The following is a 21,759-nucleotide window of genomic DNA, read 5'->3' as shown; positions in this document are numbered from 1 at the left end:
TCCATATTAGATTATATATGATGATACACAAAGTAGATTTTCACGAAATTGGTAATGAAATTTTAACTAACACCACCAGTATTAGTACTCAATTTTAATAACAATTTTAATGTATGGTATACAAGTGTTAACAATATGAAAAGATAAAGCTTTTCTCAGATTATATTTTTCACATCTTAAGATCAACACTCTATAAAACCAATACTCGTAAAATTTTCAAACCTTTCGGTAACATCATATGCGACCTCTACTACAAAAGCTAACGATCGCTTTCTTTCTTCAGAAAAATTCCTCTATATATTTTAAGATAGCCCAGGTTATGTATCTTTTTTCAAAAATTTGATCTCGGCTTCTACATTACATGTTAGGTTATCATAGGCTCTGTCATGTGCATTGTATAGTAACTTCTGAACACCCAAACCATGAATCAATATAGTTTCCTTATCACAAGCACTGTTATGTATTATGGTCTAGTAACTTCTGAACACTCTAAGCATGAATCAATATAGCTTCTTTATCACAGGCCCTGTTATGTATTATGATATAGTAACTTCTGAACACTCTAAGCATGAATCAATATAGCTTCCGTATCACTGGCTCTGTGTATTATCACCAAGCCTGTGGAACATAGTTGTGGATGACTTACTCTGAACTCTGAATGAACAGGGTATGTATGCTCAAGGCTATGCAGATGATGTTGTCATACTCATAAGAGGCAAGCATATGGTTACGTGTCTGGAAATGATGCAGAGAGCACTGGCCATTGTGGAGCGATGGTGTGACGAAGAAGGACTTGCAGTGAATCCTTCGAAGACCGTCATGATACCATTTACAAGTACGAGGAAACTGGAAATCACACAGCCAGTCCTATGTGGGGGCCAGATACAGATAAGCAGGGTGTTCAAATATCTAGGAGCCAAACAAGATGATAAACTCACTTGGAATAGTCATCTGGAATACATTATCAGCCGATCTCAGACTACATTGATGATGGTGAGACGTGCGGTAGGATGCACATGGGGGCTTAGACCTGACATGTCACATTGGCTGTACACTAGAGTCATCAGACCAATGATGGTGTATGGCTCAGTAATATGGTGGCTAAAAGTCCAACAGGTGACTGCCGCAAAAAATCTGTCAAAGGTACAGCGGTTGGCATGCTTGGGGACAATGGGCGCCATGAGAGGAACACCAACCGCTGCTATGGAAGTAGTGCTAAACCTCCCACCCCTAGACATATTCGTCATAGGAGAGGCTATGATGGCTACCTACAGACTGAAGTGCAATGGGAACTGGCATCATCACCATGCTAGTAAGCACTCCAAGATCGTTACATTCTCAAACTGGATATTCTAGAAATTATGTCTGACAGAATGGCAAAGTTTACGGACTGGGAAAAACCATTTCAAGTCAACATTGTTGAAAGGAAGGAATGATCAAAAGGTGAGCCTGACTACATGAAGATGGCTCTAACCTGGTACACGGACGGGTCAAAGACTCTGAAGGGTACTGGGGCAGGGGTCTGGGAAGCCAGACCTAGGATTAACTTAAGCTTTAGCCTAGGTAAACTGGCAACTGTCTTTCAGGCTGAAGTTACAGCCCTTGCAGAATGTGCAAGAGTTAATGTGGAAAGGGGCTACAAAGGCAAAACCATCTACATTAACTCGGACAGCAGGGCTGCTCTGCAGGCCTTGGCCAACCATGACTGTAATTCTAAGACAGTCTGGGAATGCCATAAGGTCATGAAATTGCTGGCGAAAACCAATAAAGTTATTCTAACTTGGGTGCCTGGACATAGAGGAATCACAGGTAATGAAGGGGCAGACAGTTGCGCTAACTTGGGAGCCAACTGTCCTCTTACCGGTCCTGAACCAACGTGTGGAGTCTCATATAACTTAGCACGTAGATCAGTTACCAAGTGGATGGTTAGCAAACACCTACAACATTGGAGAAATATTGAGGGGAATGTACAAGCAAAGCGGATGCTCAAGGGACCATCAAGGAACATTGCAGCAGATACCCTTAGAATGAGTAGAACGGAGATCCGAAAGGTGACTGGTTTTATTACAGGTCATTGGGTATTCCGAAGTCACCTGAACAGAATAGGTATTCCAGTTCAGGAAACACTGTTCAAGAAATGTGGCGAGGCTGACGAAACGGCCAAGTACGTCATATTTGAATGTCCGGCATTGCAGAGCAAACGCTCAAGATCCCTAGGTGTTCTTATGCATACGGAAGAGGGGTTGGAACAGGAAAGCGTTGTTTAGAAGATCTCATGGTTTTGTAAAGGCCTGGGATTTGATACAGCTTAAATCTAGGAGAGGGTGCACAATAAGCCGGATGGCTGAGAGGCAACTACCAGGCCTAGGAAACCTGGCCCTCTGTTACAAAAAAAGGTCTAGTAACTTCTGAACACTCGAAGCATGAATCAATATAGCTTCCGTACCACAGGCTCTGTTATGTATTATGGTCTAGTAACTTCTGAACACTCTAAGCATCAATCAATCAATATAGCTTCCTTATCACAGACTCTGCCTTGTATTATGATGTAGAAACCTCTGAACACTCTAAGCATCAATCAATATAGGTGACTTATAATAGATTCTGTCATGGTATATGGTCTATTAACTTCTGAATACCCAAGACATGAATCAATATAGCTTCCTTACCACAGGCTCTGTAATGTACTATAGCAGTTTTATCTGACTTAGCTCAGATGGTTTTATAGCCTACTACCAAAGAAGTATGACTCTTGTCACTGATCAGCAGAATCAAATTGCAACAATTTCGTTTTAAATAAATGTATGAGAATTTTTACTGTGTTACATTATTTCAGTACTTGTAGTTTTAGGAAAACTGAATATTACACAACCTAACTATTCAAATGCACTAATTACATTCATCACTTAATACTACAAATTATTTCTTCTTTATATACCTATTGACATTGTCAATTACCGTAAACAAGAGACGATATTTCACTTATACTGGCATCATTGTGGAATTACGTAACAGATAGAAAACATTGTAATATTAGGAATTAAAGAAAATTTGTTTAAAATCAGCTTATAAACCACTGTCACAACTGAAATAACAAATTATTCACTTGTGTGTTCCATATTTAAGATACGTAAGGTTCTAATTAAGGTCCCATTACAGAGAAATGCAGCGTACCTGGGGTAATTATAGTAGGGCCGCAGAAAAACTCTATTTGTCTCTCTAATAAAGTTTTCACTCGTGTTGTGTTATAAGGATTATTGGATGAATGTAAGCAAGTCTCGACCCACAGATTTTTTTATTATTTGCATCCGAGTCTGCTTTCATCTTGGTTTTTACTACAAAGTTTAAATAGTAAAGTATGACTTTCATTACACTTATCAATAGCTGTGAATTTCATTTTATACATTCAAAAATTATATTTTCGATTTCTTTGGAGTTTAAATATGAAGGTTTTCGTTAAAATGAAGGTAAGTTTCTCCGTTTAGTCGCGCTATATACCACTGACGGGTAGTATGCTTCACCCTGATTATAACTTCCGCATGAAGTATTACAGAGAGGAGTGTGTCAAAACCATGAAAATCAAAATTATATACTATTTAAACTTTTTAACTTTGACTTGCATTTGAATGTTTGCAAGGCACCAATCTCTGAATAACTGCAGATCATTATTTATATGTTTGCCGACGCCCTGTTCATCTTTGTGAAACTAAAATAAATTTAGGTAATTGGCGAAAGTATTGCTGGCAAACATTTACCACGTGTAAATAAATTTTGAAAATTACAAATAGTACTGCAAATGTTATTTAGCGATAGGGTACACAAGATTCAAGTATTTTTGAGTTGTTATAAAATTGTCGCATTTTACTAGTTTTCTTCTCACGACCAAACTCATTCCCTCAAAAATCATTTCAACTCCTCTTATTCGTTGTAGATGATAAAAAATCCTTGATGATAAAACAACCTGCAGTTTTAAGTTTTTCAATTTAAACTATTGTAAATATTTTTTTGTTTTTTATTGAAGTGTTCTCAGTTTATTTATGTCTTACTAGTTCAAAACCACTTTGAAAAATAGTTAAAAAAATTGATTCAGACATTTATTAACTTATTCATCTTGAACTTTCTAAACATTCCAGAGTCTAATTGTCTACGAGAATTAAATTTAGCGGACTTATTACTTTCAGGATAGGCCGAACTTATTTAAAAATAAGATAATAACCAAGCAATAGATAATAACTGTTTATTTTAACAGTTGACGTTTATGTTATCAAAGCTAATAATATTTTTTTACATTCACCAACAAATTTAACCTCATCCTTCTCTGTCGGCGATATTATAAAGGACTGTAGATAGATGCGTAATGGTTGCAAAATCTCAGAGACAACGCACTCGGCAACGCACCAAAAAGAGATAACACGGTTGTTTTTGTTTAGCTTATTAGCGACAACATTCTGTTCAGCGACTTTGAGTTCCGTATGTCTTTGAAAACGTGTTTTTTACTCCTACAGGTCAAGCTATGTATTATTTTCCATTGTTGAGATAAATCTCCGTTACAATTCATTATTTTATTTGAGTAGGAATTGATCTTTGTAATAACTATTTATGTTCTAAAATCTGTACAGTAATTTTTTGAACGATTTTGTAAAACCTACTATAAGTACAATTTATTATATGAGATATTTATCTTATTCTTCCTAATTAACTAACTGTCGATTAACTCATACCAAATTAAAATCAACAACATCCCCATTCAATTTATATTAGGTTCATGACAAATAAATAGGACAAAAGAGGAAATATGATTATTACTATAATAAAGAATAGACCCTAATGGTCGGTCTCACACTGGTTAAGTGCGAGAGGTATGTCATCTGCAGAGAAGTGTAGTTTGTGAAGGATCACTAATTTCCCTAATAGTGGGGCTTGTACTTTTTACCTTTATACCTCTTGATAAATAAACTGATGAGATCTTCACATATCAATAAGTCACTAGTGTGCATGGTGATGAACAGTAAGCTGTCCCCGAGAACACTGTCCCCCATGCAGTAAGTCACTAAAAATGATGGTCGAAGGTCATGTAACTGTGATTGCTGGAACTACCTCTTGTAATGGCTTTCTGATACTGAGCCATCCATCTTGTGTCCTTCCATTTTCTTACTTCTCGAAATTGATCTGTTTATGGTATTTTCTCGCACAGCTATGATTTTCAAATGTATTTAATATGTTTTAAAATGTTTTATTTAATAATTATAAGTTTCAACGTTGTCACAAATGTGTTTTAAAGTCTTGTTTACTGTATTATTTGACAAAGTACTTAAATCTTTTCTATTTTGAAAATTTTCTTGTATGAAAAAAACTATTAAGATACAAAGATGGCTTATTATGTTCAACATTTAGAAAGAAAATATACACACCACTGCTATTATTAATCGTACAGCAGAGTTAAAAAGAATTTAGAATTTGTCAAGCCATATGAAAAACTTTACCTTACGTTTCGCCGTATGAGGTACAATAGGTTTATTTAACAGTAGCAGTTCAAAGTTTTCTTAAAGCATTCTGCTACTTATAGTAAGTTCCATTACTACTATAACTTCTGATTAACCATACATGACACGATTTTAATGTTTATGTTCTGAGTGATTTTGTAGGTAATGTCTGTTCAATTATATATAAATAAAGTGTTTCTTCACATTTTCGTGTACTGTTTATTTAACCTAATTTCGTATTTATTTATTTCCTTCCAATGGTCAAAAACCAATTTACATTTATTAACTTATAATAGATGATTAAATCATACTTAAACAAAAGGGCCAAACCAAACATGCAACTGGACTCTAAATCAGATCTAGGCATAATTAACATATAAATAATGTAATAAGAAAGTATAAATTATATTAAAAATTTGTGAAAGTATATAATAAATTAGTGATAATATTAACTTAATGCACTACTGTAAGGTGTGATACCATATGGAGAAACAAACAGACAAACAATAACAGTGCAAATAAACTATACAATTATCAACAACAATGAAAGATAAACTTTAAATGAATAACAAGAGTAAAAAAATATTAACATTAATGACTGATAATATGACTGTAAATAAAAAACTGAAAAAATAAAAAATATTTAACTTAAAAGCATATTTAACTTAAATGCATGCACATTACTGTCTAAGACGTGACATATGAATAAATAAAGAGATTATAGGATAAACAAACTCATAAAACACAAGCTGCTATTTTCAGGAGACTAACTGAGCAATTTGTATGCTGACTGGTCAGTGTATTAACTTTCACGTAACAGCGTATGTTTACATGTAAAAAAAGGTTTCCTCTTCGAAGGAACAAATAATTATTGGACACTAGGGTAATGAATGTAAAGGTCCTTATAATTAAATACATTGAAAATGAAGGTTATGTAATGAATAACGCATTATAATGGCGTTCCCTTACAAATATTAAGACCAAATTTAGTACAGATAATTATGCTAAATAATTATGTAATATCATAAACTATATTCTTTGGCCAAAAATAAAATTATCACTATTACAACAAATGCATTGTATTGAGAATAGTTTAAGTACAATCTGTATAATTAATTCGAAAGCGGTTTTGTTTTAATTAACTATGTATTACTCTTTTTTATTTTTCCGCGTTTTATTGAACCATGTATTAAACTAATCCGATTTAAAAAGCTCAATTTTAATAATAAATAATAAAAATGTATAAACAATAGAAACAACTATTTAAAACTATTAGTTATATGATACGCACTAGTGTACAGCTGGTGTATGTGCGCGTAATGTTTGTATCGGAATAATAATACAAAATTTAGAATTTATAAATATGAACATTTTATCAAATATAAGAGAATTTTCTGCCATATTTTTTTGAGAAACTATCTGCAGTTCACATGGTTATAATTAAACTGCCAAAACTTAGAGCTGGATCTCCATGATGTAATGAGATGTGAAGCAAGTATATACTGTGAATAGACCACAATACAATTTTTCAAAATACTTTAGAAAAATGTGTTGACGATGGAGGAGATAAATGTGCAACGTACCCAAATTAAATTTGGTAAAGAATTCTTGCTTCAAAGGATTACAGACAAACTGTATGAAATTTTGATCTTGAAAAATGCACGCAAGAGGGGTTGATACGTATGGGGCTTTTTGCACCATCTGATCAGTATCATGATGTTTAATGTGTTTCTTACTTTGATAAGTTAATAAGTATTGTCTGGACTCCCGGAGGAAAAAACAGTTTAAAAGCATTACTCTTTGTAGTTAATTTAGATAATGGACGAACATCTTGAGTTTCAAACGCAATGTTATTTCCATTTAAATACAAGAAAATAAATTCCTGTTACATTGGCTCTTGCAATGATCATTTACAAAGCCTTGTGATTTATCACTTTCCAAAATAGCTGTATGTATTCCAAAATACGTATTCACATCACACATTAAACTTAATGTAATATCCGGAGCCAAATCCTTGGGAAGCACTAAATTATTTATTGATAGTAAAAAAAACTCAAATTGGAAATTTTACGAACAAAAACACTGTTTATAATAAGATTTATATTTTTAAGCTTGCTAAAAATGTAAGGAGTTAGCAAATAATGTTACCCGGTTAAACACGATTTCTTGCCTGTTTTTTTTGCGTGTGTAAATCTTTACTTTCCTAAGTCATAATATTTGAACTAAGCGAAGTTTACATATGTAAGAAATAGACCATCTTCCTGCAAAGCTTCACTTACTTTGAATACTAAGGCTAATCTTCATAATACTAAAAACTCTGATTGTGTGTGAAGACTCATCGTGAACAACGGAAACATGACGGGAGTTAGGATCTAAATCTGCTCACACGACATCTCCACATTGCTATTATTTGCACATTCAAAAGGGTCAACTTACAAACAAGAGCCTCTAGAGAAGACTCCAGCTCCAAGTGTGTTCAAAATATTTGCCTCCAGTAACCAAATTAAAATGTCTTAGCGCAGGTTCAGTATACTGACCAGGCTCCATCAACCAGGAAGTGGAGAATCACATGGTTAGAGATGTGTTGTTACTCCTGTAACGGTTATTTTGTAACTGTTATTAATTTCCACAAGAGTGACTGTTACTAAAAACAAAGTCTTAGTTACAGTTTCTTAGTCTCCATCACTTTTGTCGTTACAGTTACAGATATTCAATGTAACTGAAACTTGTAACCAAAAACTCTTTAGATGTAACCGATTTAAGTGTGCTTACTGAAAGAGTATTCTCCAAGACTACATATGCAATAACACTAGCTCCATGCAGCTTACAAATTTCCTCGATTTAGTGATATTCTGGAACACCAAAGTGAAATATTTTCTTTTCTTTTTTATAATTTTAGATTTCTCTTAATAAACCATCTCTTATATACGAGAAATTTTTATATTATGGTTTTTGTTCTTATGAAAAGATTGAATTTGTCTATTTCAATGTATTTTTAAAGTACATTTATTTTGTTACTTATAGTAGCTACAAGTATCTTATAATATTGTAACTGGTTAGTATCTACTTTGAAGCTAATAAGTAATTTTTAACGGATATTTGTAGCTTTTATAATGGTTATTGCAGTTTTGTTCTAACATTGAGCACCCAGCTTACAATGTACAAATACTTAATGTGGAGTAAAACTGAACTGACAAATAGAGTAATAACGATCTGATAAGTGTCCTGAACCAGTTTGGAACATCACTATAGACAGTTCGAGTAGAAACATGTTTCCTGTAACTTACGGTCTAACATTAAAAGAAGTCAAGAACTTTGGAAACATCGTTTGAAAAGATGGAAGATTGTATCTGGTGATAACTTCTGTATTTTCAGCCAAAGCTGATTTTTCTCTTCATGAATCGTACGTGTGACTGTCTATCTGTTGAGCTGAGGCGAATATATGGTTGCGCTGTCTTTTACCGCTGACTTATATACGCTGCTGGATTATATTTGAGGATGGACGTTTAACTTTATTTATCAATAGTTTTACTTTATTGGGCACTTCTTTGGGTACTTATAGTTGAAATTTAAAGTTAATATAAATTTCTTTTGTATTAGTTCTTGTGTTTGTTGTATGAAAATATGTAATTTCGGCCCAGTAATAAAAGTAACTGTAAACCGAATACAACCAGTGACTTATTTACTACTCGTAACAGCAGTTACCCACGGTTTGGCACGTAGTTTTCAAAATTAGAATCCGTAATATGCTTAGTAATATAATTGAACTATGATATACTACAAATGGAATTAGGCGTATATATGTAAGGTACAATATATTTCAGTTCTCATGATTAAGAGCCTCCGAGGTTAAGAGAATTGCGACTGAGTTTAATATTAGGTTTTGCTTGCACAGGAACATTTCTTGTTAGAATGAATTATATTTCCGGGACGAAATCCGAGCTTGTTTTGCTACCCCAATCATGAAAATATGTGTAACTTAAGTCTTAGTCACTTATTTCAGTAAAAAAGCGTCTATTCCGCCATATAAATTTAAATTCAGTGTAATATATTAGGTGCCACGGTGCATTTTTATTTATTGCCGCAATCAAAAAAAGATTACAAATATAACAACATCAAAATAAAAAGTTCTTTCTTCAACAAATTGTAATCTATTTTTGGTCTAAGGTATTTCTGATGCAATATTTTAGTTTTCATTTTTACCCAACCAAGAAAATATAGTCTTTAGAAGACAACGTTCATCATAAAACATCTTCTTTTGGTGCCTGTAATATGCTTACGGTATAATGAGAACACTGGAAGCCTCTATCCACTTAATAATAATTTAAATTAAGTTTATAGTGAAATCTCAGTAGGACTTAAGACAGTTTTAGATCCAGGAAGAGTAATTGTACACTCGGAATCCATACATTTCTTCGTGAAAGCACCTATGATGTTGACAGTAGGTTTATTTCATTGTTCATGAACAGTTTCAACAAAATCGCACAAAACAGCTCTTTAACAGCGCAAAGATGCAAACTCTTTTGAGTATTTTTGAATATACTTATATAATATATACAATTAGGTTGATCACTAAATGGTGTTAATTGCCACTTCGCTCGTGGTTCTCGTTTATACCTTCGGTTTTAGATCTGAAATAGTAGGAACTAACCGTAAATATGACATAATACGGAACATTTACTTACTTGTCAATATCAGTGCGCCACTTACCTGCATGAGTTTAAGAATTATGACAACTGGTATGTGCCTAACCAGTATCGTATCATTAATCGATGCCAAACGGACTCATAGTTCCTAGAACATTTTCTCAGTAATAAAAATTTATTTGTCTAGGTTTATCAATTTAGTTCAGTTAGTTAGTTAATTTGGTTTTGCAATTTTATGTTCAGCATGGGCCACTAGGTTCTCTTATTTTTATTAAGTTGCAACACGAAGTGAAAAGGCTCATTAATTCATGTCAGTGCCCATTCACTCTGTTTTGTCCGTTTAGTAAGTCAACTTAAAACACGCTATCAATGTTCTCCATTAAATATAATTCAATAACAGGGAGTTCAGAAAAGAAGTTACAATTTTTACTATTATTTCACAAAATTTAACTGAATGGTAATATTTATAAATGTGTACATAGAAAATATATTAAAAGTTTAGTGTAAATTAGTAATGTCAATATGTCAAATGTCATAAAACTAATGTCAAAATGTCAATATGACCACAGTTTATTGCTCTGCAGGCGCTAACTAAAAATTTACGATATTGCACACCTTTCCTGGATGAGAATGAAGACTTCATAAAAAAAGTTATTATTCCAGACGAAGCAACTTTTACAGTATTGTCTTGTCATTTCATCAGTACTGCAGAATTTTGAGTCAGAATCACCATATAAGGTTGTCTAACATGAGCGCAAAACACAAAAAGGCGACATTTGTTTTGCTTATATGTACTGTAGGTGTTTGGAGCCGAAACAGAATTGTATTTCCGTAAATTTGGTTTCTTTATCTGTCACTTGTGCGTAAGATTTGTTCCCTAACTCTGGAAATATTTATTTCACAGTTATAAATAACTTACAGGGGTGTGTATATTTAGTTTACTGATTATACAGATCGCGATAAGATTGTAACTATAAATGTCGACATTGCGCTGTGTTTGAAGAAGCCTGCGTACAAGTAAGATGCTCCACGCTACTTAAATATTCTAACTCACTTTTATCATAGTTTTTTAACTTCAAACTTTCATTTTCGCCTACACAAAATGGCGATGGAAAAGCCATTTAAGTTAAAAAACTGGGTTTCAGGGTAAAACATGTGCTTATCTTACCACCCCATGTGCTTATCTTACCACCCCCTTGCTTTTCTTTCCAACCCCCTGTTAGTATCTCGCCAGCCTCCTGTGCTTATATGTCCAACCCCATTTTAGTATCTCGCCAACCCCCTGTGCTCATCTTGCCAAACCCTGTTCTAATCTCACCAGACCCTGTATGCAAACGGTTACGCTAACGTCCTTTAAATACGTTACCGATCATTGTAACACTATTTTTCATCTAATGTTTTTTTCTGATTACGTCCTAAAATCATAAACCCAAGCAACGGTTACTCAGAATAACAAAGTAAAAGATTATTTTTAAATATAGATAGTATATAATTTGTGTTTTATATAATCGATCCTAAAAGATTACTATGTAACACGCGTTATGTGACAAATATGAACAGAAAATCGAGGATTATCTGCATCTGTGTTCCCTAAAATGTTTTGTATTTGTTGCCTCTATCACATGCCAGCCACAAGCAACGTGGTACTTTGGCGAACGGTACCACCCTACATTTTATTTTTTATTTTATTATTTTTTTAATACTACAAAGTACTCGAAAATAAATATTTGTGTTATGTATATTTCTTTGATAGTGAGATTGTAGTTCACACCCTTTTGCTCTGTTTTCATGTTCTGGTTCTAATTTCCAATATTTGCCAGTTACCTACACAATGTTTCCTGCCCATCTCTGTATCTTGTTTAATTTTATAGTTCTCAATATTACTCATATAAGAAAGGCAATAGCCATACAATAGGTGCGAACTTTACAAGGTTAAATTTCGATATAGGTGAAGAATTCATTATTATCAGTATAATCTTTAAATTGGTATTATTCAAGTCGTTGTAGACTCAAACTATATTAACTGCTTATACATCTAAAAGCATTATCTTGTACAAACAACACAGCCGAGTTTATTGCTTCCTGATTCTTAAAAATATCTTCATCTTTAACTTTATTCAAGCCTAAAGGAGATTTTATGTCACAGCCAGTGAATACTCCATGCTAAAACAGAAGAGATTTATTTCACTGTTGTTGATTAATTAAAAGTAAAACTTTGTAAAAATGTATCTCGGTTTTCAAAAATACATTTTCTTGTTTTGTGGAGCAAGAGTTTAATTACAAAAGTCATTACAATCTTTGAAGTTTTGTACCGAATAACCGATACACATATGATTGGAGATCTCTGAGGTCGTAGTAATACATACCGATATTGAAAATTTTATTTATAATTTTAATTATGACAAATAAAACCTACAATCACCATTAAAAGATGTTTAAAATAAAAATATAATTTGCCACGATGTTGCAAAATAGAGTAATAATGAACTAAAATGATATTTTGGGGTAGTGATCCTGGTAGTTCTTGTGTTCTTTGGATATTTGCCTACGAACTTAATCACTTAAAATACTTTAAAATGACTTCCCTTCACGTTGGTGTTGGCTCCTACTCCATGAGAGTTGTGTTCGTTCGATGTATGTTTAAATAAATAAAATGGTTTTTTACAATCTCCAAAATCACAAAAGTCTGCTTCAAACAAAGAAAAAATGTTTTGCTAGAAAATAGACAGAGAAACGGTATCTTGCATACAATAATAGGATATTCAACCATAAGTGCACATAACTGAAATATTAACAACCAAAAATAATAATCTTTATTATTAAAATAAAGTTAAACCTTCAGTACTGATATTTTAAGCTTATAAACCGGCATCCCGCGATAATGTTAATTCAAGGAAAGTATTAACATAAAGCTTTCGGTAAACCACGCATTTACTGTGTATTGTGCATTAACTGAAAATAGTAACATCAGAGATTATACTCACATAACGGCTATGCTGAAATCTGTCACATTTATCCTCGTAAGGAACAAATTTAATAGTATACACACTAGCCAGGTTATCTTCCCCCCAGGGATCAGGGTTCAGGTCTTCGTTTAGCGAAGGCGTTTTCTCATATAAACCAACATTCACCTGAGTCTAGCCACAAGTAATCCATACACGTTTTGGGCTAAAGCTTCAAATCGCCTTATACATACATTACCGATAATTAATTTCCAGAGCCTAGTGTGTACTTTTTCAATATTAAATCTACAATCAATAAGTCCAAAATAGAAAATTAAATGTTATAGTGTACCAAAAAAAGGAATAATAATGATGTATTGTAGTAATTTTCTTTGGCATGTGTATAAAATATAATAACAAAAGAAATAAGTTTATTTCTGTTATATATAAAGCCCTTATTTTAAAATGGTTTAGCGAAGAAATATAAACATAAAGCCAGGGAATTATATAGTAAAATTTATAAAATATTGCAGTTGCTACATGAGGAGTCATTAATGCACTGGTCCGTATGGCTCACTCATAACCAAAACTAAGAGCCTCTCCATCAATGTTTATGCCCATCAGCATACAAGGTTACTGGCACATTAGGCGTTGTTCATCCCCCTGTATATCCGTGTCCTCCTTCATATTCTACACAAGTCTCCATAGTGCGTGCTCTTTCAGCTCTACTCTACTCTATTAATGGTTGTTCCCACAGCCATCAGCATACAAGGTTACAGGCACATTAGGCGTTGTTCATCCCCCTGTATATCCGTGTCCTCCTTCATATTCTTCACAAGTCTCCATAGTGCGTGCTCTGTCAGCTCTACTCTACTCCATTAATGGTTGTACACATAGCCATCAGCATACAAGGTTACAGGCACATTAGGCGTTGTTAATCCCCCTTTATATCCGTGTCCTCCTTCATAATCTACACAAGTCTCCATAGTGCGTGCTCTGTCAGCTCTACTCTACTCCATTAATGGTTGTACACATAGCCATCAGCATACAAGGTTACAGGCACATTAGGCGTTGTTAACCCCCCTGTATATCCGTGTCCTCCTTCATATTCTTCACAAGTCTCCATAGTGCGTGCTCTGTCAGCTCTACTCTACTCCATTAATGGTTGTACACATAGCCATCAGCATACAAGGTTACAGGCACATTAGGCGTTGTTAACCCCCCTGTATATCCGTGTCCTCCTTCATATTCTTCACAAGTCTCCATAGTGCGTGCTCTGTCAGCTCTACTCTACTCCATTAATGGTTGTACACATAGCCATCAGCATACAAGGTTACAGGCACATTAGGCGTTGTTAACGCCCCTGTATATCCGTGTCCTCCTTCATATTCTTCACAAGTCTCCATAGTGCGTGCTCTGTCAGCTCTACTCTACTCCATTAATGGTTTCTTTTTAGACTTTACAGACAACATAGAGAGAGATAGAGAGGATTCGCTCCAGATACCGAATATAGAGGATGTGCTTGCAACAGCTTGCTTAATTTTTCGAACTTTAGACCAAGCAATAAACTTTTGGTTTCTTCCTTGAACTCGTTCTGAATCCCTTTGCAGAAAACAGATGGTAACACTGATAGAATATCTCTAGATATTTCCCTCTCTGTCTATTCAACTACTCCACAGAAGTGCTCCCTGATCTCATTAATAACTGCAATAACTAAATTCACATAAATAAACCTCAAAAACTTCACTTCCGCAGGTAAACCTTTGCAAATTATGTCGACGACAAATGCTACACTTATATTTTTATGGACTCTTCGTGGAAAACACTAATACATTGCAGGCACGGAAAATCTGTCGTAGACATCCTTTTGATGACAACAAAATAAGTACTGCCAACTCACGCGTCATCATCAGTTAAATGTGGATTAAAAGACTGTATATAACTCTCTGACGCTGATTTATTATTTATTTACGTTTCAGATAGTTTTTTATTAGTGTTAAACTAATAAAATAATTTAGGCCTATATAAGCACGATCTTATAATTGGATATTATAACGTATTATAATTAAAAAAAAAATTACATTTATTAATCATGTCTGTTAAAAAAAGAGATATATGCAATCATCAAGAAAGCAGAATGTTACAACTCTCAGGCAAGTTAAGAGAGAAAAACTTTGCCAGGCTACTAAGGCATAGGTATTCATGACGCTCACCAATATCTATCCCTATGTAAAAATTGTTATATGCAAGATGCATAAGTCTGTAGGGGTTCCGCAAAAATACACAGACACAAAGACAAACGTAAAATAATAGGTATTTTGTCAGAACTCTTAGCGATGGCTACAATGCACAATATTGTAAGTTTTACCTCAATATTTTTTCGAGATACTTCCCTGAGTTCAAGGTTTTCCTGATTCCCATGGAGTGACATCCTAGATCATCGAACTCAATATTTTCTATACACTGTACAAATAAAATCGATACAACTTAATATCTAAAGAGCCGACAGAACGTAACTTAGTCTTACTGACTAATCCAACAAAGTAAGTCCTTTACTTGGGTCACATGTCACATGTTAAAATTCCAAATTACTGTACGTTGTTTCAATATTGTTTATTGTACGAGTTTTGCCATCACAGTACACATAGAACTAATATAAAAATATTCACTATCGCTCAACAAAATTCCATGGAGGTACGTACATGCAATTACACGTACACCATACATAACTTGGTGTATATATAGAAATGAAGCTTTGTGTTGACGTCTATAGGTCAGTTCATTGTCAAGATATCGTACGGACAGCCAGGCGGGCGGAGATGAACTCATTCCAGTCTCTCTCATGAGATACTTCACTACCGCTTAGTTAATAACGTTTGGTTAAAATGGATGACGTCTTGGTATTTTTTGAACCTTGAAAAAGTTTGAGATTCTCCTACCGCCTCTTAGTGGCCTGATTTATGAATCAATATGTCGACAAAAATTCGTTACGAATGAAATTATGTACCTTTTCTTGACCATTTTAGAGCCCCTGTGCTTATGCCGCCAACCGCTATGTATTAATCTTACCAGTCTACTGTGCTTTTTTGCCAACCCCCTGTGCTCCCTTTCCCAGGTCTCTGTGCTTTCTCGCCAGCCCCATGTGCTTATCTTTGCCAGTCCCCTGTGCTTAACCCATCAGTCTCCTGGGTCCATGGCCTTCAGATTACGTCCAGAATTACGTTACCAAACATTGTATCACTTCTTTTTCATCTAATGTATTTGTGTGGCTAGGTCCTGAAAAAAGACCTAAGCAACTTTTGCTCAGAATATTAGTTGAATAGAATATTAGACAACATTAGTGTCAACGTGTATGGTATTTCATTAATATCGTATAATTCTAAAACAAACTTTAAAGAAAAAGACAACAACTAAGAAGAAAACTAATTTTAATATTGTACTGTTAAAGAAAAAAACTATTTAGAAGACGGAAAGAACAAGTTTAGTTTATTGCAGGCAGTTTCATGAAGAATCGGGAAGAGGGGCTTTTTATGTGGCAATAATATTCATAGCAACACTTTGAAACACTCAATGGTTGTGTTTATGTGTTCCGTTACTGATCTTGCCCTGTAAGTAGCTAGATCATTGTAAAGGTAATTTCCCAATGCCTCTTAAATAAGCTATTTATTTTATATGTTCCTATACTAAAAGATTAATTAATATATTACTTTGTAAACTTTGTTAAATTAGTAGGAACAAAAGTTCTAACACATGTTATGAGATTAAATACCTTTGTCAACAGAGTCCTAAGGTGCCTAGCTCTCAGAATCCAACATTTTGTTGTCTCTGTCATATGCCAGCCATAAGTAACGTAGCCCACTGACGAACAGCTTCATCGTACTTTTGATTTGTAGAAATAGGATAAAATAAGAGTCGTGTAAATACTTTCTATAATGGTATTTCAGTTCTCACCACTTCGCTCTGGTTCCAAGTTTTACCAATTTTGCGTTACCTACACAATGTTTCCAGCCCATCTATGTAACTTCTGTAACTATATGGAGTTCTGCTCACACAAGGGAGGCAATAGCCATAAAATAGGTGCTACCTTTACAAGATTAAATTCAGATAGAAGTGAAGAATTCTCTATCTTCAAAGTAAACGTCAAATTGGCATCATTTGTATCGTTATGGTTACAAATCATACGAGGTTCTCTCTAGACGTTATACATTATATTATATAAAAATCATGGTTAAATACATTCCTTCTTCGTAGTCTTAAACATGTCTACATCTTTAACTTTCCTACAGCCTTAACTGTTGATGATTAATTGGAAATTCAAAGTTGTAAAAAAGTAATGTTGGTTTCAAAAGTAAATTTCCTTTTTTTGTCAAGCAAGAGCTACAGGGCAACATCAGTAACTGAACACAAACACAACCATTGAGAGTTTCAAGTGTTCCAATGAATATTATTACCACATAAAAAGCCCCTCTTCTCATTTCTCACGAAACTGCCTGCAATAAATTAAAATTGTTTTTTGCGTCTTCTAAACAGTTTTTTCTTTAACAGTAAAATATTAAAACTAGTTTTCTTCTTAGGTATTATGTTTTTTTCTTTAAAGTTTGTTGCAGAATTATATGATATAATTGAAATACCACATACGTAGATACGGATGCTGTATAATATTCTATTCAACTATCACAATACATTTCCAATACCTATATAATGAGCTGAAGAGGGGAAGATCAACCACCTTTCACATAATTATATAATAGATTTTATTGATTTATGTGTGGATAATTTTAGAGATTTTGTTATGCCACCCACCCCCCCCCTCCACCACAAAATCACAATTAGAAATAAAAAGTGCCAATGAAAATTCAGTTAAGCAACGTAAGTTGAGAAACTAGGTGTATTGCTATGACCTATAAATATCTAAATACTATTTAAATATTATTTCTGATAGAATTATATGATTTATTGCAAAAGGTAGAAACCTTCCCCATATCTTTGGAATCTGAGGAACTTCTGATATTTACGAGTGAACGTTAATAACGCGATATTGTTTTCGTACGTTCACTTTCTTCTGGAAAAGTCAAAAAATATATTCCCACTGCGGAATGTGATACATATATTTGAAAAATGTGTGTTTACTCCATAAACAAACTTTAATCCGATATCATCCACGTTTATAGTGATTAATGTAACTTAACTCAGGATAATTTTAGGTGTTAATAACAAGTACAATATTTTAAGGACTATAAAAAAATTATGTATTGGCTTTGTTCCAAATTCTCTTTTGTATCAAATGTTTTGAAATAGCAAAACAAATCGTAAACATTGTGTAACGATTACTTGTGCTGAAAGGGTTGGTCTGAAAGCAAATGTACATATAAACCTCAGCAAGTTTATTACTGTTACTAACATACGTATGACGTATTTTCCACCTGCTGTGGAGGATGTAGAACAGTGCTCTCTATGAACAGCTTTCTCTCAGCTGGTGTAAATAATATAAGACCGTCCATACTGGTAATATTATGCTGTTTTCTTGTCTTATGAAAATTATAGAAGACCATATGAAAGTGAAATAATTTCCCTTTTTTAATCAATTTTGTAAAATTGACTATTGTGAAACATAATTTGTATACAGCCAGTTCAATAAAAACTTTGCCTAATGCAAGAACAATCGCCAGTTTTTTGACCGTAAATCCTAGTAAAGTGCTACAACCAAAACGAACTTGAAGGAACATTGACTGTTGTGAGAAGTGCCCTTTTAAAGCACTTCAGATTCTTGCTGACTGCTAATAGCATCGACCGTCAAACTGTCACAAGTCTGTCTCCTGACGGAAACATTAATTTTTAAACTTTCTACGCGTTTTCCAGAATTGATTAACACTAGAAGTTGAGGGAAATAAGGAAACATTTAATTAAACAACCCACATATTGAGTAAAGTATTCTCCTTTGTTTTGTTCATACTTAAGGGTGAAATATTCTTAGAAGTAACGTACAGTTAATTTGCTCCTATTAAGGAAAATATTTTATTTAATAAGAGAAAATGGGGAACGGATAGATATATGAAAGTACAGGAATGCCGAGAAGATCCTTAGTACAACAGCATTGACTCTACTTCCACAAGTGCAAAAGGTGAACCCACATAGTCCTCGCAAGTCACGTGATCTTATTCGATCCAGGGTACAGTAATTCATATGGTTGTGTCAGATGACCCAGTTGGTAATTCTGGTAAAAACCCTAGTTGGGAAATCAGAAATTTTTTTTAAACTCAGAGCAATGAATAAGACAGCAAGTTGTTAGATTCTCTAACGCGTTTTGGAACAAAGCCACCTTCAGTGATTGCGATGTCTGTAATCCAGAGGCAAGCTGATGGCATGACGTAAAAATAACCATCATAATTCTTAAAACGATAACATTAGTTTTGATGATACTCAATTTTCAACGACTGTCTCCTATTACTAAAATCTCCTCACACAACAGTCCATTCAGCACCAGTTAATGTCACCACCAACTATTCCGTATAGCATCATAATGTTGACTACGTTGTTCATATGTTATATTTTTATATGATGCACACACGAAATAATCAACTCCATAGACATCACCATACAAATTGCATTGATTTATAAATCTTCCGTCACAAGAGTGTATCAAATTATATAATGCATTCCCAGAATATATATAATTTGAAAACTAAATTTATTATTTTTAATAACAATGCATAAAATCGAAAGAGGTATTGTTCTCCGGACCATTATACACGAATTTAAGGAACAAAGCATAGTATAAATGTTTAAATAAAAACATATAAAAATATTATAAATTATAAAATAATAATGCTCGTAGGTTATAATCCACGTTATTTTTCAAATATTAAAAAGTTATTAAATTCTATAAAGATCTTAGTGTAATTCTAAATGTTATTTATAAGAGCTGTAAGTAAAATCCCTTAAAAAATTAAATTAAACTAAAATAAAGAAACAATTACTATAATTAACTACACACGGTAGCTTATAAAATAGTATAACACGAAATGGTACAACGGATACCACCAGTAACGCTAGGATACTTGTACGTTACATACTGGTATTTACCACACCAAAGTAAACTGACGCAATTAATAACCCATTGTAAGATGCCCCACGACGTCTTCCTCGTGGGTTATGCTAATGACGTGGCTGCAGTCATCACGGCGAGGACTCAGGATTTGGAAAAGTTACCCCTTAATCAGGTAATGATTCGGGTCAATGCCTGGATGACGAGCCATGGACTTGAGCTGGCGGTCGCCAAGACCAAAAATCGTTATGCTCACTCGACGGAGAATCCCCACTCTGATCCCTATGAATGTGGGGGGTGTCGAGGTTCGGACAAGGACTACGGCGAAGTACATCTGTGTGTTTCTCGACTGCCGTCTTCGGTATTGGGAGCAAATTCAGGCGGTGTGTGACAAAGCCTCTAAGGTGGTTATGTCTCTCGGCAGGCTGATGGCTAACGTAGGAAGCCCTAGGTCAAGTACGAGACGCCTCCTCATGTCTACTGTAAACTTAACCCTTCTGTATGGCGCAGAGGTTTGGGAGGGTGTCATGAGGATAGGGTGATACAGTCAAAAGCTGTTATCGGTACAGAGAAGAGCGGCACTTATGGTCGCCTGCTCCTATCGCACCGTTTCCGGTTCGGCCGTGGCGGTCGTGGCTGGGGTGATTCCTATGGATCTGCTGGCCATCGAGTAACAGACCGTCTTCCGGGAGGCTGCCGAGCGGGGTAGAGAGGATGTCTTGGCTGCTGCCAGGGTGGACACTCTGCAGGTTTGGTAGCGGAGGTGGACGGAAGGATCGGACGGTCGCTGGACCTTCCGTCTAATTCGAGAGCTTCAATCCTGGATAGATCGTGGCCACGGGGAGATAGATTTCTACCTGTATCAGTTCCTATCGGGGCATGGTTACTTTAGGAAGTACCTCTACAGGATGGGAAAAGTCAGGTCACCTCGGTGTGCTTACTGCCAGGAGGAAGATGATGATGTTCATCACACCTTCTTCGCTTGCGGGCGCTTCACCGAGTCCAGGCGAACGCTCGCCACCACAGTACATGCGATTCTTTATCAGAAGCGTGAAGACGGATGCCTGGCTGACCCCTAGCTTCCGAAACAAGTAGCTTTGTCCTGGTTTGGACATAAGACACACGGACCAAGCAAGATATCATCCGGAAGGATTCTGGCCTGGGCCCTCCGTGGCCCGTAGGGGGTTTAGTGGGTAGTCCGCAAGGGAGTTCCACACTCCGTGCGCAAATGCATTCCCCCTACGTTAAAAAAACCCCCAATGTATCCTTACAATTTGTATAACACGAGGTATTGTATAGCAGAATAATTTTTGTCTTGTAATCATTTGTTACCGGTCATGCCTTGAGTATGAATGTTGTTCTAGGATATAGTAACCTTTAACTAATGTACAAGCACACTTTATTATTTTCCATAGCTTTGAATAAATATTATAAATCAATACCGATATATTTGATTGAATAACTTTGCTCGTAGTGTAATCAAGAACATGTTTCTGATGTAAATAACCTTTATTTAATGTTTGATATCAATTTAAGGGAAGTGTAAAGTAAATAAAAAATCGGATTGCGTCAATAGATATATTTTATGGTCAGTTAATGAGATCTGTGATTATTCACTAGCCAAACACAATTCTCTGTTTACA

The sequence above is a fragment of the Homalodisca vitripennis genome, chromosome 7 (assembly GCF_021130785.1).
Source record: "Homalodisca vitripennis isolate AUS2020 chromosome 7, UT_GWSS_2.1, whole genome shotgun sequence".
Classification (NCBI taxonomy): domain Eukaryota; kingdom Metazoa; phylum Arthropoda; class Insecta; order Hemiptera; family Cicadellidae; genus Homalodisca; species Homalodisca vitripennis.
The sequence above is the reverse complement of the archived record's forward strand: the minus strand, read 5'-3'. Positions refer to the sequence as shown.